The 24,605-nt window shown below is 37.1% G+C and overlaps 1 long non-coding RNA gene and 9 other non-coding genes across 10 annotated transcripts; all 10 read left to right on the forward strand.

The window, feature by feature from the left end:
• Positions 1 to 73: 73 nt before the first annotated feature.
• LOC122239957 lies at positions 74 to 145 on the forward strand. The gene has a single exon (XR_006219344.1). It is a non-coding gene; the product is annotated as a small nucleolar RNA SNORD113/SNORD114 family (small nucleolar RNA).
• A 1,725-nt stretch (positions 146 to 1,870) lies between these two features.
• Positions 1,871 to 1,942, forward strand: LOC122239944. Its single transcript, XR_006219332.1, has one exon. It is a non-coding gene; the product is annotated as a small nucleolar RNA SNORD113/SNORD114 family (small nucleolar RNA).
• An 8,149-nt stretch (positions 1,943 to 10,091) lies between these two features.
• LOC122239945 lies at positions 10,092 to 10,166 on the forward strand. The gene has a single exon (XR_006219333.1). It is a non-coding gene; the product is annotated as a small nucleolar RNA SNORD113/SNORD114 family (small nucleolar RNA).
• A 1,497-nt stretch (positions 10,167 to 11,663) lies between these two features.
• LOC107180868 lies at positions 11,664 to 24,599 on the forward strand. Its single transcript, XR_001511616.2, has 4 exons — positions 11,664 to 11,725; positions 22,477 to 22,516; positions 23,602 to 23,675; positions 24,544 to 24,599. It is a non-coding gene; the product is annotated as an uncharacterized LOC107180868 (long non-coding RNA).
• On the forward strand, positions 13,569 to 13,643 carry LOC122239941. Its single transcript, XR_006219329.1, has one exon. It is a non-coding gene; the product is annotated as a small nucleolar RNA SNORD113/SNORD114 family (small nucleolar RNA).
• LOC122239948 lies at positions 16,571 to 16,646 on the forward strand. The gene has a single exon (XR_006219336.1). It is a non-coding gene; the product is annotated as a small nucleolar RNA SNORD113/SNORD114 family (small nucleolar RNA).
• On the forward strand, positions 18,911 to 18,984 carry LOC122239939. The gene has a single exon (XR_006219327.1). It is a non-coding gene; the product is annotated as a small nucleolar RNA SNORD113/SNORD114 family (small nucleolar RNA).
• On the forward strand, positions 21,101 to 21,173 carry LOC122239943. The gene has a single exon (XR_006219331.1). It is a non-coding gene; the product is annotated as a small nucleolar RNA SNORD113/SNORD114 family (small nucleolar RNA).
• On the forward strand, positions 23,047 to 23,121 carry LOC122239922. Its single transcript, XR_006219311.1, has one exon. It is a non-coding gene; the product is annotated as a small nucleolar RNA SNORD113/SNORD114 family (small nucleolar RNA).
• LOC122239906 lies at positions 23,973 to 24,047 on the forward strand. Its single transcript, XR_006219292.1, has one exon. It is a non-coding gene; the product is annotated as a small nucleolar RNA SNORD113/SNORD114 family (small nucleolar RNA).
• Positions 24,600 to 24,605: the final 6 nt, after the last annotated feature.

The following is a 24,605-nucleotide window of genomic DNA, read 5'->3' on the forward strand; positions in this document are numbered from 1 at the left end:
ATATTGTTATGAGTGAGTCCATGAATGAAGGAACAAGGAATGTGTAAATAAAGGAAGAACAAGATGTTCGGTGTAGATTAATGATGAGGATTCTGAGATGTATGAATCAAAGATTTTAATTAAACTCTGTACCTTTGAGGTCCACTGAGAAAAGAAATCTAGCTATTTCTTCCGTGAGAGAGGGGCTTACGGCACAAGTTAGGACGAGTTAAGATCCGGTTCCTGAGCTTTGAGTTCTTAATGTCTGTGAAATGTATCATTATATTATTTCCCCAGACATTGAATTTCGTAATCTAAATCGATCAAGTCTATCTTACATTTGTCCTTAAAGGATAGATATCCTATTCCATGAGAGTCCCTGTTGTTTCAGATTGGTGGTAGCTAGCTGGTTGTTGGTTCTATTTAGAAAAGGAGCAAATCCGGGGCACCTGGGTGGCTCAGTCGGCTAAGCGTCCGACCTCAGCTCAGGTCATGATCTGACAGTTCGTGAGTTCGAGTCCCGCGTCGGGCTCTGTGCTGACAGCTCGGAGCCTGGAGCTGCTTTAGATTTTGTGTCTCCCTCTTTCTCTGCCCCTCCCCTGTTCATGCTCTCTCTGTCTCAAAAATAAATAAATATTTAAAAAAATTAAAAAAAAAAAGAAAAGGAGCAAATCCTCGACATTACCAACAATTGCTTACATAAGTGCTTAATGGAAAGAAAGCCAAGCAAGGATTAATACTGAGAATATGATATTATTTAAAAAAATAAAGAAGACTCTAACAGGTTATATCTGTGGACAGTGACGTAGGGACAGATACTAGTATTAGTCAATGTTCTTATCCAGCGTCTTGGCTTGCATTCACTTTGAATGCATCGTTAAAAGTCGATGAACAAATGAGTTCTATATTGGTCAGTTATTTACTTATTTTTTATTTTTTTATGAAAAAAATTTTTTTTAATGTTTATTTATTTTTGAAAGAGACAGAGACAGAATGCGAGTGGGTTGGGACAGAGAGAAGAGGGAGACACAGAATCTGAAACAGGCTCCAGGCTCTGGGCTGTCTGCACAGAGCCCGACGCGGGGCTCGAACTCACGAGCTGCGAGATCATGACCTGAGCTGAAGTCGGACGCTCAACCGACTGAGCCACCCAGGCGCCCCAGTTTGGTCAGTTATTTAAAAGAAGGCAGAGGAGGAGGTGTCATGAAACAATATAATGACTAAACCATTTTAGATGAAGAGGAAGAAATCTAGACTTAATCCCACTTTGGACGAGTGGATATCAGCAATGGCATGACATGGTGTTTCAGTTCTGGAGTACTGGTGGGTTTTACTCTTTTTCTTTTAAAAAAATGAGTAGATGATCAAATTATGCTTTGAGTAATTAACTAAGAGTGGATCAGTGAATGTATAAAGTAGGGTAAATCTTAGACCAATGCTTCATGGGATATTCTTAGCCATGTGTGAATATGGAACCTTAAAAAAGAATAATGAGGCTGCGAATCATGTGGTTAGGGAGTATACAGGTGGACAGTAAATAAGTCAGTAAATAAAAAATAGTGTCCTTTTTGAGTCAATAATGAGAATGTGATAGCAACTAAAGTTTATGATTAATCGAGTACCTTATGACTCCAGCCCATTAAAAAAAGGTGTCTATGCTGGTTCGTTCTTTACGAAAAGTGTATTTTAATATCTACAGGACAAAATGCTATAGCTGATTGAATTATTCGACAGTAATGAGAATTTTAGTTTTTACCTTTGTGGGTAAGGAGCCTAGAGACTGTCGTAGGTTATAGTCAAAATTCACGTCCTTGCCTTTGTTATTATTAGTGACTTAATGAGGGAATCAATAAACAAAGGTATTAATGAATGGAGGAAATGTTGCCAAGTTTGGACCAATGATGAGTATCCTGGGGTGTCTGAATCAATGATTTTGATTAAACCCTGTAACTCTGAGGTCAGAGACCTAGTTAATGCCTATATGATAAATCAGCTTACAGTAGAGGTTAGTAATATTCGGGAGTTTGCTCTTAGGTTATGAAGGTTCATAGGTCTGGATTGTGTTGGTAGAAGTGAATTGATAAACGAATAAATAAATTTATAAATAAAGACAAGGAGAGCCACATGTGGCTTAATTATGAGAATGTATAATATTATTATTAATATTTTCTGAAGCACTCAGTTCCAACATAAATTGACTACATCTGATACCTATGTGGGTCAGGAACATAGAGAGATAAGTACCGGAAAGCAGCGTTGTGTTGTTCTGCGTTGTCTTCAAGGTGGTGTTTGCAAGAAAATAGGATCTGGCTGGTTATATCTGGGAGTAATGAGCATATGAACAGCTGTTAATTCCATACAAGTTTCTAATCCAGTTTGCATGTTCGTAGCTATTGATGATATTGTGAGTGAATGTATATTGCATTCATGTCTCAACCAGTTATTTTGAAGAGGGTGCAGCAGGATTTTCTCAGCCCTTCATGACTGACGTTTTGGGCTGGATAATTCATTGTTGGGAAGGCGGTCCCGTATGTAGTAGAATGTGGAGTAACCTCATGGGCTGTGTTAGACGTCAGTATTAACCCCTCCCTCCCAGTTGTGGCAATCAAAAATGTCTCCGGACACTGGCAAATGTCCTCTGGTAGCAGAGTTTTTGTTTTTGTTTTAGTCGTGTGTGTGTGTGTGTGTGCGCGCGCGCGTGTGTGTGCGTGCACACGTGTTGCCTCCTTTTTTAAAAGACTATTTTTTTTTCAATATATGAAATTTATTGTCAGATTGGTTTCCATACAACACCCAGTGCTCATCCCAAAAGGTGCCCTCCTCAATACCCATCACCCACCCACCCCTCCCTCCCACCCCCCATCAATCCTCAGTTTGTTCTCAGTTTTTAAGAGTCTCTTATGCTTTGGCTCTCTCCCACTCTAACCTCTTTTTTCCCCCCTCCCCCATGGGTTTCTGTTAAGTTTCTCAGGATCCACATAAGAGTGAAAACATATGGTATCTGTCTTTCTCTGTATGGCTTATTTCACTCAGCATAACACTCTCCAGTTCCATCCACGTGGCTCCAAAGGGCCATATTTCGTTCTTTCTCATTGCCACGTAGTACTCCATTGTGTATATAAACCACAATTTCTTTCTCCATTCATCAGTTGATGGACATTTAGGCCCTTTCCATAATTTGGCTATTGTTGAGAGTGCTGCTATAAACATTGGGGTACAAGTGGCCCTATGCATCAGTACTCCTGTATCCCTTGGGTAAATTCCTAGCAGTGCTACTGCTGGGTTTAAAAGACTATTTTTCAGAGCAGTTTCAAGGTTCACGACAAAATTGGATGGAACATACAGAGATTTCCCATAATCCCCAACCCCCCGCACGTGCATAACCTTCCCACCATCTACTGACATCCCCCACCACGGTGGTACATTTGTTACAATTGATGAACCTACACTGATGCATCATTATCACCCAAAGTCCATAGTTTGAACTAGAATTCACTCTTGGTTGTAATTTCAGTGGCTTTGGACAAATGTGCAGTGACATATATCCAACATGAAGGTATCACGCAGACTATTTCACTAAAAATCTCCTGGGCTCTGCCTGTTCACCCCTCTGTCCTCTCTCACCCCTGGCAACCTCTGATCTTTCTACTGTCTCCATAGTTTTGCCTTTTCCAGAATGTCGTGTGATTAGAATCACTACTATGTAGCCTTTTCATATTGTCTTCTCTCACTTTAGAATATACCCTTAAGATTCCTCCGTGTCTTTTCATTTCTCATTTCTTTTTAGCACTGGATAATCTTCTAGCAGAAGATTATAGCAGTTTATTTATCCATTACCCACGGGAGGCCATTTTGGGTGGTTCCAAATTTGGGCAATTATGAATAAGGCTGCTGTAAACATTCATGTGCAGTTTTTTGTGCAGATATTAGTTTTCAGCCCCTTTGGGTAGATACCAAGGAGTGTGATTGCTGGATCACGTGGTAAGAACATGTCTAGTTTTGAAAGAATCTGCCAAACACCTATTGTAATAGGTAGGTAGTGGTATCTCATTGTTGTTTTAATTTGCATTTCCCTGATGACATATGATGTGGAGAATCTTTTCATATGTATCTTCTTTAGTGAGGTGTTTGTTACATTCTTCGACTCATTTTTTTCTTTTTTTTGATGGTTTAATTAACATATATTGTGAAATGATTATAGTAGGTTTAGCTAACAATCATCTTCTCATAGAAATACTATTTAAAAAAAGGAAAGGAAAAGAAATTTGTTCTTATGAAGAGAATTCTTAGCATTTAGTCTTAACAATTTCCCTACATATTACACAACAGCATTAGGTATAGTCCTTGAATTGTACACTGTAACCCTAATAGTTATAACTGGAATCTTGTATCTTTTTGTTTTCTTCTTTTAAGTTTTTGTTTTTTGTTTTTTTAAAATTTACAGCCAAATTAGTTAGCATACAGTGAAACAGTGATTTCAGGAGTAGATTCCTTAATGCCCCTTAGCCATTTAGCCCATCCCTCCTCCCACAACTCCTCCTGTAACCCTAAGTTTGTTCTCCATATTTATGAATCTCTTCTGTTTTGGCCCCCTCCCTGTTTTTATATTATTTTTGTTTCCCTTGCCTTATGTTCATCAGTTTTGTCTCTTAAAGTCCTCATATGAGTGAAGTCATATGAGTTTTGTCTTTCTCTGACCGACTAATTTCACTTGGCATAATACCCTCCAGTTCCATCCACATAGTTGCAAATGGCCAGATGTCATTCTTTTTGATTGCCAAGTAATACTCCATTGTGCGTGTATACCACATCTTCTTTATCCATTCATCTGCTGATGGACATTTGGGCTCTTTCCAGACTTTGGCTATTGTCGATAGGGCTGCTATAAACATGGGGGTGCGTGTGTCCCTTTGAAACAGCACACCTGTATCCCTTGGATAAATGCCTAGTAGTGCAATTGCTGGGTCATAGGGTAGTTTTATTTTTATTTTTTTTGAGGAATCTCCGTACTGTTTTCCAGAGTGGCTGCACCAGCTTGCATTCCCATTCTTTGACTCATTTTTAAATCAGGTTGTTTCTTTTTTTTTTTTTTTTTTAACATTTATTCATTTTTTTGAGAGATGGAGAGAGAGCAAGTGGGGTAGGGGCAGAGAGGGAGAGACACACACACAGAATCCGAAGCAGGCTCCAGGCTCCGAGCTGTCAGCACAGAGCCCGACGCGGGGCTCGAACTCACAGACCGCGAGATCATGACCTGAGCCGAAGTTGGCTGCTTAACCGACTGAGCCTCTCTTTTCTGAGGCGCCCCTCTTTTTTTTTTAAGGGTTCTTTGTGTGTTTTAGATAAAAGTCATTTATCAGATATATCTTTTATAAATATTTTTTCTCTGTCTGCTGTTTGCATTTTGTTATCTTGACAGTTTATTTGCAGAACAGAAACTCTTAATTTTAACGAAGTCAAGCTCATCAATTCTTTCTTTCCTGTATTGTGTCTTTGGTGAAAAGTCATCACCAAACCTGAGGTCATCTAGATTTTCTCCTGTTAACTTTTAGGAGTTTTATTGTTTTAGATTGGGATTGTTTTGAATCTATAAATTGCATTGGAAAGAACTGACATCTCAATAATACTGAATCTTCCTATCCATGAACATGGAATACCTGTCCATTTATTTAGTTACTCTTTGATTACTTTCATCAGAGTTTTGCAATTTTCCTTCATATGTTTTGTTGGGTTTATAACTGCATATTTAATTTTATTGGTACTATTGTAAATAGTATTGTATTTTTTTATTTTTTATTTTATTAAATTTATTTTATTTTATTTTATTAATTTTTATTTATTTATTTTTATTTTTTATTGTCAAATTGGTTTCCACACAACACCCAGTGCTCATCCCAACAGGTGCCCTCCTCAGTGCCCATCACCCACTTTCCCCCTATGCATCGTATTGTATTTTTAATTTCAAATCCTGCTTGTTCTTTGGTGGTATCTAAGAAAATGATAGACTTATATATATATATTTTCTACATTGAAGACCATGTAATCTGTCAATAAACACAGTTTCATTTCTTCCTTCACTAATAATATACCTTTTATTTATTTCTCTTACTCTTATTCTTATATAGTATATCTCTTATTTCTTTATTCTTATTCTTGTACTGCAAGTTACAACTTCCAGTACAATGTTGTAAAGTAGTGTTGAGAGGGAACATCTTTGCTTTACATCTCAGTGGGAAGCCTTCTAATTTCTTACCATTAAGTATGTTAGCTGTAGGTTATTTGTAGATATTGTTTGTCAAGTTGAGGAAATTACTTTCTATTCCTAGTTTGCTGAGAGGTTTCTTTTAAATCATGAATGCGTGTCATAGTTTGTCAAATGTGCTTTTTCTCATCTATTGATGTGATGAGATGACAAAAACATCTTTTGAGGGAAAAAAATCTTTTGTTTTTCTGACTTGCCGCTTGGCATTTTACAGTATGATAATCCTGCTCACACCCAGAGTTTGAGCATTTGCGGGGAGGGAGGGGCAGAGAGAGAGAGAGAGAGAGAGAGAGACAGAGAGAGAGAATCCCAAGCAGGCTCTGGATGGTCAGCGCAGAGCCCGATGCGGGGCTTTAACTCATGAACCGTGAGATCATGACCTGAGTTGAAATCAAGAGTTAAGATGCTTAACCGACCGAGTCACCCAGGAGCCTCAGAGTTTGGTTTAGATAAGAACTTGAGTTTAGGATGTTTGCCCTGAGTTCCTGCTTTACTTTTCCCAGACACCATTAGAGTGTCTGGGAAAAACCACTTAGAGTTAAGCCCACAAAAAGTTAGTGATTTCTGCCCCAAACATCTTTTAAGTAGTAGGTGCTTGTCACCATGTTCTCTATCTTGTGCTTGCTGGTCACCTGGGAAGAAGGACTGCCCTTCTCCCTGCTCAGTTGTGTCCCCTCTTTCTCTTACACTCGCTTTTGTTTTCTTTCTTTCTCTCTCTTTCTTTCTTTCTTTCTTCCCTTCCTTCCTTCCTTCCTCCCTCCCTCTTTCTTTCTTTCTTTCTTTCTTTCTTTCTTTCTTTCTTTCTCTTTCCTTTTGGTGTGGCTAGAGGCTTATTAATTTTATTGGTCTCTTCAAAGAACAATTTTTTTTGATTCATTGATTTTCTCTGTTAATTTCCTATTTCCTATTCCTATTTCCTATTTCTGCTCTAAGTATTGTTATTTCTTTTCTTCTTTGTATTCGATTTGTCCTTTTTCTAGTTTTTTTTTAAGTATAAACTTAGATTGCTGATTTTAAATCTTTCTTCTTTTCTTTAAATAAAAATTGTAGGGGTGTCTGGGGAGCTCAGTAGGTTGAGCATCTGACTGTGGATTTTGGTTCATGTCATGATCCCAGGGTTGTGGGATCGAGCTCTACATTGGGCTCCGTGCTGAGCATGGAGACTGCTTCAGATTCTGTCTCTCTCTCTCTCTCTCTCTCTCTCTCTTTCTCTTTCTCTTCCCTCCCTTTGCCCCTCTCCTCCACTTGCATGCTCTCTCTCAGTAAAATAAAAAAAAAGAAATAATGTATATTTGAGTTGGACAATATGATGTTTTGATATTGATATACATGTACATAGTGAAATAGTTACTACCGTCAAGCTAACACATGCATCTCCTCACATAGTTATTCTTTTTTTACTTTTTTATTTTCGTGATAAAAGCACCTGAAATCTACTCTCTCAGCAGATTTGTCAGCACACCATACGATGTTATCAGCTATAGTCATGATGCAGTACATTCAATCTCTAGAGCTTTTTCATCTTACGTGATAGCAACTTTGTACCCTTGACCAGCATCTCCCTTTCCTCCCCCTCCCCACTCCTGGTAACTGCCAGTCTGCTTTCGGCTTCTGTGAATTCAACTTTTTTAGATTCCTCATAGAAGTGAAATCACGCAACAGTTTTCTTTCTTTTTCTGGCTTATTTCACCTAGCATAACGCCTTTGAGGTGCTCATTTTTGTTGCAAATGACAGGATCTCCCTTTCAAAGGCTGCATAATATTCCATTGTACTTATATTCCATAGTTTCTTTATCCATTCATCCACCAACACACACTTAGGTCTTCATTTGTGACATATGCATTCAATGTTATAAATTTCCCTCCGAGCACTGCTCTGGCTGTCATTTTCGTTTGTTTGTTTTTTAGGAAACAGGAAAGATTAACATAAGTGGATAATCGATTAAGTATATATCTCATCGAATAAGAAGCAGTTATGGACACATGTCGACAATGTGTCATATGAGAAGCATTAGGATTGATCTGATTGTGTTCACTAAATTTTATTAAAACTCAAAATGATCTTGTCAATTACCTTTGTGACTACCAAGCAGATAGATGGATGTTAGTATCACTCAGGATTTGTTTCTAAGTCTTTGCATTCACAAATTTTGATCTGTCGTTATAACTGCGTAAGTGAATAAAATCCTATCTTAATTATTTAAAAGAAGAGACAGCACAGATCAATGAGGAGCGTGTTTTATGAGACAATAACAATGATTGGTTTGGGTTTTCACTACTGATGTTTGTAGAAAGAAAAAAAATTCCTGTTCTGCTCCCATCTTTGGTAAGGGACACGTATATCGTTGCACTGAATAGTATTTCTGTTCTGGATTATTTCTGTTCTGGTTTACCATTTTGACTTCCTTTATATAACGAGTGTATGGTTAAATCATCCCATAAGTAAGTAAATAAATGATTAAGTGAATAAATAAGTGAGCATATAAAATGCGATCAGGCAGGAGTCATCCCACATAATGTAAAATAAAGATTTAAACGCAACCAGTTCTGCAAAGGCAACATCCATGAAAGTCATCTTGTATTCTCTTAAAACTATTACGATATAAAGATACTTTCGATACGCTTATTCCTGTGTCGTGTAGTTGACAGTGGCTAGTACATTCTTTAAAAGTGAAAGTAAAATGCTAGACTAATGAAGAAGTGCCCAAGTTTATTCTAGTTCCACATAATTCACATGCATTAAAAATCTAGATTAATTGTACTTTTTCCTTCACAGAATGACCATGAGACAGCAGATGTATTCATTAAAAAAAAAATTTTTTTTAACATTTATTTATTTTTGAGACAGAGAGAGAGAGAGAGAGAGAGAGAGAGAGCATGAACAGGGGAGGGTCAGAGAAAGAGGGAGACACAGAATCTGAAACAGGCTCCAGGCTCTGAGCTGTCCGCACAGAGCCCGACGCGGGGCTCGAACTCACGGACCGCGAGATCATGACCTGAGCCGAAGTCGGGCGCTCAACTGACTGAGCCACACAGGCGCCCCTGTATTCGTTTTCTAAGAAACAAAATATTGGCCGTCAGCTCTGTATGTAGGAGCTAGACAGATGTAGAGACAAGTGTAAGTAACACTCACAGTTCCCATCCTTGGTTGGGATGCTTTGGTTGATGAGTGTTTAGTGGGATAGCAAAAGAATCGATGTCTATAAAAGTAATAAAAATCTCCAAATCTGGGCCGGTGATGGGAATATGTCAGGAATCAAAAGCTATGTTTAATCTAATTTGGCACCAACGAAGTGATTAAAAAAACCGTCATTTCATTCATTTTCAGAAGTATTTAATATTGCAGTTTATTTCCCTCCCCAGAGGACTTAACCATTTCCGTATTGGGATAGTCCCGGCTGATAACTGTTTTGCGTTGCAACCTGTAAGCAAGTAGAATGCTTTGTTTTGAGATGTGAATAAGGATGGTGTGGTGTCATCACTTTTCACTGAGCCATCTTCATGGGGAAATTAGGGGCATTCGCTTTCAAGTGTCCCCTCTCTGAAAGACAGCTTTCATACTGTTCTTCCTTTCCGATCTTCTACTCTAATAAACATCTGCCTGCTGCTCAATTCAATAGAAGAAAGCCACAGAAGGACCAGTGGTGAATGTGGATTTGGTATGAAGCATGGATATTAATTGACGACACATATTCTCCGAGGTCCATTGTAAAAAGAGATTTAGTCTATTTGCTTTACGGGGAAAGAGCCATTAATGCGAAGATCTTATCCTGGAACTTTATGATAGCGTTGTATTCATGGATCAATCAATCAACCAATCAGTGAAGATATAAAGGAAGAAAAACGTGCCTGGACCAATGATGAGTACCATGGGGTATCTGAAACAGGAGTTTTGATTAAACCCATATGCAACTCTGAGGTCCATTACAAAGAGACACGTAGTTATTTCCCCTCTGCGGGAAAGGAGCACATGTTACCTTTTGTGGTTCTTGGAGATGGATTGTATTTTATTATTATTATTATTATTTAAAAAAAATTTTAACATTTATTTACTTTTGAGAGAGAGAGAGAGAGAAACAGAGTGCAAGTGGGGAGGGGCAGAGAGAGAGGGAGACACAGAATCCTAAGCAGCCTCCAGGCTCCGAGCTGTCAGCAGAGAGCCCGACGCAGGGCTCAAACCCACAAACCGTGAGATCATGACGTGAGCTGAAGTTGGACACTTAACCGACAGAGCCCCCCGGGCGCCCTGGATTGTATTTTTTTTTTTTTTTATAGAATCGATTCACAAATAAATAAAATGTATCAATGAATGAAAAAAAGAGGACAATTTATACGCTTATTAAGGGAAGTCATGCAACATGGAGTAGTAATATGAAAATTTGAAACTCCGACTTCCAAGAAATGGTCATGAAAGGAGTATATGGTCACTTGTACCTAATACTCAACAATGTTTGCTGGTTGCTCAAGGGTTGCCGAGGGATTCTTTTATTAAGGAAATGGCAACACACTGACTATAATAGTTGGTTACATAACCACACAATTGAGAGCCAAGCAGAGGCCAGTGATGAGAATGATTTATATGACAACACTCATCATTACTCTTTTTTCAACTGATTTTCATGAAAACAATAAAAAAGAAGCAAGTATGTTATTGACAGTAGTGACTGTGGACAGACATAAATTTGGCTCAGTCTTCTTGTCCAGTGGATCTGATCACAGATTCCAGTGATTTTGTGTCAGAGGAAGAAGGTATACTTTTATGTCTCGATCTATTTTTTAAAAGTCAGCAGACTATGGACCAATTAGGAACATGTGTTTTAATACGAGGATACCGATTCATCTTACTTTGCTAATGACAAATATTCTAGGAACAATTTTAGGCTCTTCCACTTTTTGAAAGGTGCATCTGGACCTTTCCAAGTTGTGGTAATTTGGTTCCGGGCTGGTGTTTGACCATTCTGAGTTTCCGTTAGAAAAATGATATTATTATTCCCTGAATAATAAAATAAACCAGTGAGTGAGTGAATCCATGAATCCATAAGTGCATGTAGTGGAGGACTGGGAGATTGTGCCAGGAAGCAAATATGTTCAATTCTACGCAGCCAAGTCCAATAAAAAGATGATCGTGGCTTTCCCTATGTAGGTAGCAAGGAAAGTCAGATGTCTCTGATTGTTAATAGCTTTTATTTTGTGTTGAGCGATGAATTCAATAGTTTTCCTGTCAACTAGTAGAAACTTAACTCAGTAAGAGTACCACCCTTGAGAAATTCGTAAGAATGTGATATGAAATAGGGCTTCTGATTAACGGTTCCTCTTGACACATTTCAACTTAAAAAAGCGCACTCTGTCTTCATTGTTTTTACAAATTGGCTTCCCTCCCCCCTTTTTCCTTTGTTCATAGAATGAACACACAGCTGATTTAATCGTTCTATGATCGTGAAGACATGGCTGTGAATTCTGGGACTGAGAAACATAAAGACCGAGGTAAGTAAATATCAGTGTTTGCGTTTAAGGCTTAGATGGGGTTTATTTATGGGAGCCCACTAAATTATTTCAATAAAATAAATAGTTAAACAATGTAGGAAATTCAGGCATGCCAGTCATGAGCCCCAAGTCTAGAATGTGTCACAAGCTAAAATTTATGATTACTTTGACTCATCCCAACTGAGAGCCGTTGCTGAAGTGATGGGGGGCGTCTCACATATTCTCAAAGCAGTCTGCCTTCTCAACTCACGCTCTTGTCCCATTTGCCTAAAACATACCTTCACTGAGGAAGATGTTAGCTGTTAACTCTGAGGCTGGAGCACCCCGAAAGATCGCAGATGTCAGTTTTGTCAGTTGTGGGTTAAGATGACAGGTCTCTGGGTGTTGATGACACTAGCTTTCCTGTAGGGGCAAGTCAAGGGAGAAAGGAGAAGGTGGTCACCGGTCCCTAAGTAAGGGACTGATATGAAGGGAGCGTCCTGATTAATCCCTGTGTGCAAAACAGAGGTTCACTATGAAAAGCGAGTGACCGTTCGCTTTCCATGAATGGGGGCGGTGAGCAGATCTCGGTTGTATGGAAGGCTTTTGTTCTCAGTTTTGTGTCATTAAAGGGTATTGAGTGTATAATTCGGATTCATGAATCTATGAATGAAGCCTTGCAAGAAGGCATAAGTGAACGAAGAACTCGAAAGCTGTGCCCAGATCAATGATGAGTATCAGTGGAGTTACCTGAATCAACACCTTTGATGAAGTCCTCTGTGTAGCTTTGAGGTCCGTTACAGGAAAAGAACCAGTCAATCTTCTCTGTAGAAATTAGCTAATAGTGGAAGTTAGGAAAATTCAATAAGCTTGCCCCAGGCTTTTGTGGTTCATGGCTACGATTATGTTATTTCAAGCGAATCCATGCATGAGTAAAGAAAGAAATGAATACATGAGACGCTAAAATCCTCCTCATGGAACGATTAGCAGAGTGCAGCAAACGCTGTTAATATCGATACAATTCTGAGGGAAAACGGAAAGGCTCACTCTGTAATCCTCTTTTATATGGAACATACTAGTATCTGCAGTTCAGACCCAGTGTCTTGAGTGTCTGTAGTTTGCTGGGGAGTTTTTAAGCTAAGAGAAAGGGAAGTGTTTGCATCAGTCAATAATCTATGAGATAACCATCTCTTTAATAGGCGTTGATACAGGTGGAGATTTGTAATCGTTATAGCTCTTAATCTTGGGCTAGGTGATAGTGTTTATTGTATTATTTATAAGAATTCCATACGGGTTTAATAAAGAATAGGATGCTGGAGCCAAAGTTCATTGGTATCTAGCTCTGCCTGATGAACAGCCATTAAAAATTTTTTTGAACGTAGCCTTAGTCTGCTTTTTCTTACCCAGAGTGAACAACAGCATAGCTGACTCAGTCATTTAGTAAGGAGTTATTGTAGTGAACCAGGAGCATGAAGAATCATTTAAGTAAGTCCCTTAGTTTACATTCTTTGTTTGGATGGGTTGCTCACGGGTGTCACCCGAAGAGTTTCGAAGCAAATAATTGTGCACCACGCACACACAAATAAATAAAACACTCGCAAGTATGGATCAATGATGGGAATGTATTATAGACCCCAAATTATGTGTAATCTAAATCAGCACCGCAGAGGTAATTTTAGAAGAAAATATAATGTTATTTAATTTGTTTTCAGAGCAGTTTCACATTATTTCTTTCTTTACGTTTATTAGCTCTGCAGGAGAAAAGCCTAAAATTCACGGATCTTGTTTTTTGGGATTTTGTGATTGTGTTATTATTATTTGTGAATCAGAAAATGAATCAATAAACCAAAAAATTTTCCTAGCATGGACCAGTGATGAATGTCATGGGGTTTCTGAAACAAGAATTTTGATTAAACCCATCTGCAACTCTGAGGTCCATCACAAAGGAACACCTTATTATTCTCTTCGTGGGAAATAAAAGCCTTCAGCATCTCATTCGTGGGCTTTTGTGGTTTGGGGTATGAATTGCATTATTATAATACAATTAGCCCATGAATAAAGAAATACATCAATGAATAAAGAATAAGAAGGATATGCATGCACTACTTTTAGGGCATGCAATGAAACAGGGATCATTATTCCAACAATTTTGAGATTCTTAGCCCTAATAAATTAGCAGTTAAGGCTTTTATCACTTTGGTGAGGGGCATATGGTCAACTGTGCCTAAGAGTCAATGGTTTGTTCTGTGATGAGGCACATTGCCAATTGATCATTCTATTAAGGAGAGGAAAATACATTTACATAAATAGTTGATTGAATAAACTATCTAATTGAGAGAGAAAGAGCATGGTGTTACTGTTTCATACGGCCACACTCATGATTAATGCAGTCTTCTTAGGCAGTTTTGTGTAAGCAAACAAACACTAAAGAATCAGTTCGGTATTCTTCCGGGTAATGACATAAGGACAAATGTAAATATTATTCAAGGTACTTCTCCAGTGTGGGTGGGCTGACACATATTGAAGTATAATTATAAGTGAAAAATGCATATGCATTTATATCTCAGTGTTTTTTTTAAGTCAGCCAACAATACATTAAAGGAAAGCATGCAGTTGAATTTAAAGGTCATGATGTATCATGTTTTACCCAACTCATATCCATAGGAAGGAAAAGAGTTCTAAGCCTTTCTGCTGGTGCATGTAGACATTTGTAAATAGCATTTTGTTTCTGTTTTGATGGTTGTTTAATTTTGGGGATTCTTTTAGAAAAATGAAGGGATGATCTTACTATCCCATGAGTAATTAAATAGAATAATTAGTGAGTGAATTAATAAATATATTAAGTAGGGTCAGATTTGGATCACTGGTGAGATTGTGCCCTGAATGGAATCTCCCAGGTATCCAGTGCTGCACAAATAAATTTCTTTCTTTTTTTTTTCTGGAATAAAGTTTTTAAATATGCAATTTATTGTCAAATTGGTTTCCATACAACACCCAGTGCTCATCCCAACAGGTGCCCTCCTCAATGCCCATCACCCACTTTCCTCTCCCTCCACCCCCCCCCCCCCATCAACCCTCAGTTTGTTCTCAGTTTTTAAGAGTCTCTTATGGTTTGGCTCCCTCCCTCTCTAACTTTTTTTTTTCCTTCCCCATCCCCCATGGTCTTCTGTTAAGTTTCTCAGGATCCACATAAGAGTGAAAACATATGGTATCTGTCTTTCTCTGTATGGCTTATTTCACTTAGCATAACACTCTCCAGTTCCATCCACGTTGCGACAAAGGCCATATTTCATTCTTTCTCATTGCCAAGTAGTATTCCATTGTGTATATCAACCACATCTTGTTTATCCATTCATCAGTTGATGGACATTTAGGCTCTTTCCATAATTTGGCTATTGTTGAGAGTGCTGCTATAAACATTGGGGTACAAGTGCCCCTATGCATCAGCACTCCTGTATCCCTAGGGTAAATTCCTAGCAGTGCTATTGCTGAGTCATAAGGTAGATCTATTTTTAATTTTTTGAGGAACCTCCACACTGTTTTCCAGAGCGGCTGCCCCAGTTTGCATTCCCACCAACAGTGCAAGAGGGTTCCCGTTTCTCCACATCCTCTCCAGCATCTATGGTCTCCTGATTTGTTCATTGTAGCCACTCTGACTGGCATGAGGTGATACCTCAGTGTAGTTTTGATTTGTATTTCCATGATGAGGAGTGACATTGAGCATCTTTGCATGTGCCCGTTGGCCATCTGGGTGTCTTCTTTAGAGAAGTGTCTGCTCGTGTGTTCTGCCCATTTCTTCACTGGATTATTTATAAATTTCAACAAAAAAGATGATCTTGGCTCTTACCTACATGGGTGGCAAGTACAGACAGATATTCCTGATAATTTTTTTTCTGTTTACTGCTAGGTTCAGTGGTGGTCATTGTATTATTTAAAATAAAAAAAAAATTCCACAAATTAGTAAATATTAAGTAGAGCTCTGTCTTTCCAATGTTTAGGAAAGTAGGCAAACTCAGGTTTATGGTTACTGGATTTTTGATCATTTAGGATAGTTAAATGTAGACTGATTCTTTTTAAAGTTTGCTTTTTACTCCTCAGAATGAACACACTCTACCAGATTTGATTATTGATCAAGTCAAATCAAAAGATCTTGCCTTTTACCTCTTTGGGAAAGACAGAAGAGATAAGTGTAAGCAATAATCAATGTTCATGTATTGCTTGCGGGGCTTAGTTATGGGTATTCATTGAGATGTTTGGAAAGAGTAAGTGGCCATATACATGGACAATTCAAAGGTGATCTTGCATTGATCGAAGACGAAAAGGTGTTTATGAATTCAGAATTACGATTAATCCATTCCAGCCATTACTGAATTCATTAGGACAAAGGATGAAAGGCATGTTAGCAATTTTCAAAACATTTTAATATTCCATTTCATTTTTGTTCCACGGTGGATTCAAACACTTCTCCACTGGTTGATATTATTATAGACTGTGGACCCGGCAAGGGCGGGGAACCATAGGAAAATGGAAAATGTTGCCTTTTCCTTAGTTGTGGTACAGAATGGCAGTTCACTGCACCATCTTTGAAGTATGGATGTTAAATGAAAGAGGCCCCAGCAGGGACCAATGACTAATGGAATTAGGATGATGCCAAGAGTTGGATTGATTCATATTGGCAATGCTGCGGTGCATGGCACAAGGAGAACTAGTCCTGTAGCTCTGTAGGAAGTAAACTTTCATGGACTTCATCTCTTCAAGGATGTTGGTCTTATTTTCCTAACTCTTGCACGTTGACCATATTATTAATGAGTCAAGGAATAATAAGTCAAGAACAATATATTAAGTGAAGGCACAGAATACCAAGTCTGGATCAATGATGAGTGTGCGTGGGGCATCTGAATAAAAGTTTTGATTAAACCCAGTCTGTAACTCTGAGGTCCATTGCATCTATGGGAAATGTGCTTATAGAGGAAGTTAGAAATAGTCAAGAATCGTGTTCTTGATTTTTTTTGTTGTTGTTCACAAATAGGGATTGTATTATTATAAGTTAATCGATGCACGAATGAGTAAAGTATAAGTGAAGAGATGGGTTGTACCTTATTTAATTATGAGAGGAGCTAATGAACCAAGGATTACTGTTAATATAGCTTTTTGGAATTTGGAGTTAAAATAAAATGGTATAAGGCTGCTCCTCCTTTGGGAATGTATAGATAGATATTTGTGGACATCAGTGTTGTTGTTCTGAAGTGGCAGTGAGTTGGTGGCCTATCTCATTTTAAAAAGGGACAAAAAACTCATATGATTACATAGCAATCAGCAATACGTAATATAATACATGTATTCCACTGTAATAGAGCAAATCATGATAAACCCATTAGTGTAAAATTAGTTTTAATAAGCAATAATTTAATACAATCAATAATAAAAAATAAAAGACATTATTAAATAACTGTTGAAACTTAGAAAAGGTCTAAGCATGAACACCAAGAAAGTGAATATGATAATTGTGTTCATTGATTTTTATTTAAAAAAAAGTAAATGTGTTTTGTTGATGATTTCTGTGAGTGAAAAGCCAATGGATACATTTAGTATCACTCAGCCTTCTTGGGAAGTATCCTTAGGGCTCACCATTATCGGTGCCATTATTATTAGTGAGTAAAAGAATGATTTTACGTCACCATCTATTATCTAAAAGAACATAAATCATAGGTCAGTGAGGAGCATATATAATGTATAAAGGAGCATGACTGACTCTGTTTTACCCTCTTCAAGTCCACGGGCCCCTCCTTCTTTGGGGAAGGATCATATAAACCCACTCTCTAAAGTACATCTTGCTGTTAACACTTAAATCCAAATGAATGAAAAATAAAAACTCAGTTCCTCAGCAACGCTAGTCACATTGCAAGCCCTGTGTGGCCAGTGGCTACCACACTGAGTACTGCTAATAGAGAATGTTTCCATCACTGTAGCAAGTTCTACCAGTGCAGACAGTGCTGAGATAGAAAGTTGTATGTAGTAGTATTTAGTTTTGGGTGGTTGATGGCTCTACCACTTTGTGTTTTTTGTAGGAAAAAAAAAGAGGATCTAATTAAATTATCCTTAGAGTTATGTAAAAAGTGAGTACATAGATTAATCGAAAAACATAAGAATTAAAGTACAGTACGGCTCATTGGTCAGATCGTTTCATGAAAGAAGAATTTAAATTCAACCCATTTTGCTAACGTTTTCTCACTGAATGACTCTGTGGACTTTTTACTATTTGGTAGGTTATATAGACAGATATCCATAATAGTTATAGTTCTTTTAGTGTTGGGCAGAAGATTATAAAAGGTCTTCAGTGTATTAATTCCTACTAAAAATTGAATAAGTCAGTAGGGGCAAAGGATGATCCTGTTGTATTGATGAAAATGTGGCACAAACCAATATTTATGATTAATCTACTAATGCAGAACCAATTTCTATTTAAAATCTAAATGTATACTTTTTATTCTTTAAAAAAATCTATCTTATCCTCCTGAACGAATACTCCACATTGGATTCAGCCATTGTCCAATGAAGATGCTCTTGACTGTTACCTCTGTGGGTAAGGGGCAAATAACAATCAAAGTTTGTGCTTGGTTTGTATGGTTTGTTCATGTGTGGTCACTAAGGTAGTTGAATAGAACAAAAGGCTATATACACGAAAATAAAATCTGAGAACACCAAGTAAGGACCAATGGTGGGAATGTGTTCTGGGCCAAGGAGTAGAAGTAACCCATTTCAGCACAACTGAGATGCATTTTTTGTTTTTAAAGATGGAAGGCATGTACTTGATTTTTGGAACTGTTTGCTATTCCGTATTGTTTCTAAACACAGTTGATTTAAGCGTTACCATTTTGAGAGAGATCCAGGCTATATTAACTGTTTAGAAGAAGGAAGCTCTCAGAAGGTGGAGCATATTGTGTGTGTTCTAGAAAAACCATTGTGGTTTTTTGTTGTTAATTACACAGCGCTTAAAGTTGGACAAATTAAAACATGGCCCAATCCTGGGGCATTTTTAATGATGGTATTGATACAAAGCAAGGTTCACACTAAGATCTAGGCTAAAAGCTCTGTGGGAAATTGGTCTAGAGACTGATCATAGTACTATCAAGTATCTTGTTCCAGGAGTTGGTAATTCCTGGGAAAATGAAGATAGAAATGAATGAAGAAAAAGAGTGCCAAGTCTGGACCAATGATGAGATTGGAGGGTGTCTGAATCAAAAACTTTGATTAAAGCCATCTGTGACTCTGAGGTCCGTTATTTAAAAGTGGCCTCATATTTTCCTCTATGGAAATGAGCTTAGAGCAGAATTTCTGAATGTTCAAATACCTTGATCATGGGTATACACACTTTATAGGAATAGCTTGAATTCTTGTAAGTAAATCATGAGTGAATACATGAAGAAATATATAAATGAGTAAATATAAAGAAACCTGGGTATAGGCCAATTATGAGAGTAGGTAATGAAACTGGGATTATTACACGTTTCTGAGGCATTGAATTCCAGTGAAATCTATTTGTAAGGGCTGTTGCCCCTTTTTTGGAAGGAGTGGGTAGACAGATGCATGTAAGATTCAGCATCTTTGTTTGATTTAGGTGGTTGCTTGCTGGTTGGTTGTATTTGAAAAGGAAAAATTGCATACATAAATAATTCATTAAATGTTTAATTGGAAAAAGAATGAGCATAGTTCATATTAGAATGTGCCTTATGAACAGAGTTATTATTAATGTACCTCTGTTCATTGAGTTTTATTAAAAACAAGGAAAACGATCTCACGTTTAAAGTTCTGTGGCTAATGTAGTAGACACGTGGAGACAAAACAATGCTGTTCAAGTTTCCTGTCTAATATTAGTTAATTTCCAGATATTGATGAATTGCTACATTTGAGTAGATTAAATGCTAATCACAGTTTTTAAAAGGGGTCAAAATGTGGCCCAGTAAGAAGCAAAAATAATCCTTACCTGTACTTCTGATCCTCTCTTCCTAACTTGGTTATGGGCGTGTAGACACTTGTACATGAAGAGCATTTCTATTCTGGGTTGTTCATGGATTTACCATTTTGTTTGTGTGTGTGTGTGTGTGTATAGGTGTGTGTGTTAGTATACTTGAATGTATGATCAACTATTCCACAAGGCATTCCATAAATGAATAAATAGAACAATGAACAATTGAATTAACATGAGTAGGGTGAAAGCATAGATCTTGGTGACAATATGCCATGAGTCACAAATTTAATGTCATCTATTTCTACACAAATTGAGTTCTTCAAAAAAAGGATTGTCTAGGCTCTTGCCTATATGGATAAGGGGTGTGTAGACAGATATGTGCAATAGTTTTTATTTTTATGTGATGAACTCAACAGTGTTCATTGTATTATTTAAAATTTATAGTTAAATCAGCAAATTAAAAAGGAGTGATGTTCTTGGATCAGTGATGACAGTGAGAAGTGAATCAGCTTCCCGATTAATTTTGTACCACACAACTGTTGTCCTTTAAATCAATCTAAATCTGGACTGTTCATTCTTTCGAATATTGACACTTGACTCCAGAATGGAGACCATGGCTGATTTAACCAGTCTCTACTGATGAAGATCTTGGCTGTTATCTTTCTGGGTAAGGAACCTAATGACTAAAGTAAAGAAGAGGCAAAGGATCTTGTCAATTGGGGTGAATTTTTCATTAGTGTTCACTGAATTATTTAAATGAAGTCATAGAGAAATCAGTGATATGAATGTGCTACGAAGCGAAGATTATGATTAATCTGATTCAGTACAATTGGGGTTAAAAATAAGACAGGAGACATTTTATTCATTTTCAAAGTAGATTCATAATCCATCTTATTTTTGCACTGCATCTGGCTTCAACTTGTATCCGGTACTAAAATCTAAGACTGCACTGTTGAACGTGGTTGTCCCGAGCCACATGTGGCGATTTAAATCTAAAATAATTAAAGTCCAGTGAATTTTAAATTCAGCTCTTCAGTTGCACTAGCCCCATTTCAAGTACTCAGTAGCTACATGTGGCTTATAATGACCATATTAGAGAATGCAACATAGCACATTCGTATTCTGATGCAAAGTGCTATTGGGTAGCTCCTTGGTGAAGGAGTACACAGAAAGATGGCAGACGGTTGGAATAGGACGCAAGGATGTTAACTGATCCATACATACCTCACTGAGGGCCACTACTAAGGATATTTTTAGTTTATGGGAGAAGAGTCTGTAAATAGACCTTGGTCATATCCAAGGATCTTGTTCTTGTTTTTTTTGTTTTTTTTTTAAAGTCATGGACATTGATTTTATTACTGTCGATGAATCAATGTTGATGGATCAATGAATGGATCAATAAACGAAGGTATAAATGAAGAAAAAAATGGATCAATGATGAGTACCCTGGGGTGTCTGAAATCAAGGATTTTGATTAAACCCTATAACTCTGAGGTCCATTACAAGAAGATTCCTCTCTTTGGTCTCTATGGGAAATGAGTTTATTCTAGGAGTTAAAAATACTCAGGAGTTTGCTCTTGGGCTTTTAAGTATTGTATTTTCAGTAAATCAATGCATGAATAAATCAAGAAACAAATAAATGAATAAAGACAAAATGGGTTATTTCTGGTCCAAATATGAGAGTATGTAATGTAATATATATAATATAAAAATCAATGTTAATAAATTTCTGAAGCACTGCGTTCCAGTAAAATAAATGGATTAAAGCTGACCCTTTTGGGTAAAGAGAATTTAGATAAATGGATGTAAGAACCCATGTTGTTTTGCTGGGTTGGCTTGTTGTTTTTTGTTTTACTAAGAGAAGAGCAAAACATTTACTTAAAATTAATTATCAATTAAATAACTACGTAATTGAAAGAGGGCTTACACATGGACTTTTGTTGAGAGTGTGTCACATGGCCAGTTACAATTAATCCAACGATCTTCACTGTGTTTTTAATTAAAAAAAAAAAACAGGAAAAAAATCATCTGATCTTTTTTCTGTGCCTAAGGAGCATATGGACAGGCATTAATATTGTCTTGTTTCTGTGGATTCACAAATATTAATGATATTATTAAAAATGAATAAAAGAACAAGTAAATATATTCATCAATTATTTGAAAGAAGACAAAGCATGGACCATGAGTAGCATGTGTTCTGGAACAAGGAGAGTGATTAATCCAGTTCTACCAAACTGCTCTCCAGATAAAGAAAATAAGACTTATGCTCTTAAGTTTTGGGAATGGTGAATATGCTTAGATTGATTTTCTTTTTGTGGCTTGGTGCAATTTCTTTAAAACAGCACAAGATAAGTGACTCCATATGTGACTATGTTAATACATACCTATAGAAAGGTGGGACAAGCGTGGGCAATTGCTGAGAATGTGCCTGAATCTAGGATTCAGATTAATATAGTTCTTTCCAAGCAAGATTCATTTAGAAGAAAGATATAGCTCTTGCCTAGCTGAGTAGGGGGCGTAGAAGCAGATAGGAGTGGTTGTCGTGGTTCTTATTATTTTTAACGGGTGTTGGTTTCCAAGGCATTCATTATATCAGTTAAATTTAATGCTTGAATCAATCAAGCAATAAATATGCAATTCAGAGTTTTAATACATAATGAGCACTAAGGTTTATTTCTAATCATTTATTGTTGACTTGAACTCAATTAAAATATTGGAATCTAGACTGTTCTGTATCTATCGGTCCACCTATCATCTACATAATTGAACCTTTTTATTTTCATATTTGCTTTATACTCTACAGAATGGATGAACGATGAATCGATTATGGAGTATAGAAACATGTAAGTAACAGTCAAGGTAATTGCTTTTGGTTTGGTGGTTTGTCATGGGTGTTAACTCCGTTATTGAAAGGGAATAAATGGCTACATATACTAATAAAATGAATGAAGGTCATGTGTGGGCCAGTTCAGCACATCTGTGGTCAATTGAGAAGAAAGCAAAACGATTTTATTCATTTTCACAGTTAATTATTCAATTAATGAATGGAAAACATATTATTCAATTTGAATTTTGAGTCACAGTTGATTTAAAACTCCCTTTATTTACAGAGGCATAGTTTGGTCACAGTGAAATAGTAAAATGGGGTTAATATGATGTATCATATTAATCTATACAGGAAACATTGTGGACAACTAGTGAAAGATATATATCAGGGAGGTCGGGGGGATGTAATTCTATACAGAAATGTTAGAGATATTCAAGGATCTTGTCTCAAGTTTACATGACCTTTAGGCATTTTATTATTACTAGGGAATTGATGAATTAATCATTTAGACATGTACATATGACTGAACATAGTGAAGGCCAATCCTGGACCAATGATGATGATTGGTGGAGTATGAGTCCTGGATGATGGGTACTATGTAACTGGAACTCTGAGGTCCAGCACGATACGAAATCTGGTCTATACCTTCTATTGGAAATGATCCAATGGACAGATGTTAAGAATATTTAACGTTCTTGTTCTTTGTGTGTTCATGGAATTTGATTCTATTATTGTGAAGGGATCAACAAAAAGAATCAAACGAGTCTATAAATAAAGCAAGAAAGTGAAGCCTTGTCCAGTTATGAAAATATATGGCAACATCAGAAATAATATTTATATATTGAAAACACTGAATTCCATTAAGAAATAAATGCCCTAAAGGTATTATCTCTTTGGCTAAGGTTAATATATGCACGGTGTAAATAATAGCCCATTTTCTTGTTTGGTCAGGGCCTTGTTCAACGTTGTTCGTTACCTCAAGAAAGAAAGCATCACAGTTTAATACATATCTAAATGACAAGTTAAATGCAAGGAGGCATATAAGGATAATGGATGGAGAGAATATTTCAGTCTTTTTATCATCTGTTTTTGTACTCTCAGAATGGATGTGCCAGGCCAGTTGAAGCATCTCCATGGTCATGAGCTGTTTGTTGCCTAGGAGCATAGAGACCAGTGTGAGTATCGTCAAAGTCTTGGTCTTGGTCTGAGAGGCTTTTAAAGATCTAAGAAGGCCAACCATGGACTAGTGTAAATACGGCATTGCCACGAGCAGTGTGTTGACGATGGCAAAATTCAGAATGATTAATGAGAGATATCATCAATGTGGTAAATGATCCTGTAGGTAGATATTCCAGATACTTAAGACTATTATTCTTAAGGTTTTGCGATTCAGAGTTATTTACTTATTAATGAAATGAGGAATTAATCAATAAGCAAATGTGGAAACGAGTGGAGAAGAAGAGGGCCAGTTCTGGACCAATGATGACCACTGGTGGCGTATGAATCACGGATGATGAATATTACGTGTCTGAAACTCTGAGGTCCGACCAATAAGAAATATAGTGTGTTCCTTCCATTGGAAATACTTCCGTGGACAGATGTAAGGAGTACACAGGATTTCGTTCTTTTCCTACATGTACATAGTTTTGATTTCATATTTATAAATGGATCAATGATAGAACCATAAAGAAATATATAAATCAGTAAATATAAAAAGAAGAAGCATTGTTAAACTCCAGAAAAAAATGTGGTGAGGCAAGAAATACTATGAATATGAATTGAAATCACAGAAGTCCATTAAGAATTAATGGACCAACTGGGTTATCTCTGTGCAGGGATCATACAGGCACTGATTAATCACGGTCACTTTTGTTGTTACAGACCAGTCTCATGGGTGAGGTTGTTCATTTTGTTAAGGGGAGAATGTGTAAATATGATGAAAAAATAATAATCAAACGAATGAGTGAATGAAGTGTGAAACAAGGCTGAATGGAGAGACTGTCTCAATTTTTAAAATCATTTCTCCTGCTTTGTACTCCTCAGAATGGATGCAGTTAAGCTGATTCTCTGTGGCTGCCTCCATTGTCAGGAACACAGACACTAAT

Source organism: Panthera tigris, chromosome B3, assembly GCF_018350195.1.
Source record: "Panthera tigris isolate Pti1 chromosome B3, P.tigris_Pti1_mat1.1, whole genome shotgun sequence".
NCBI lineage: Eukaryota > Metazoa > Chordata > Mammalia > Carnivora > Felidae > Panthera > Panthera tigris.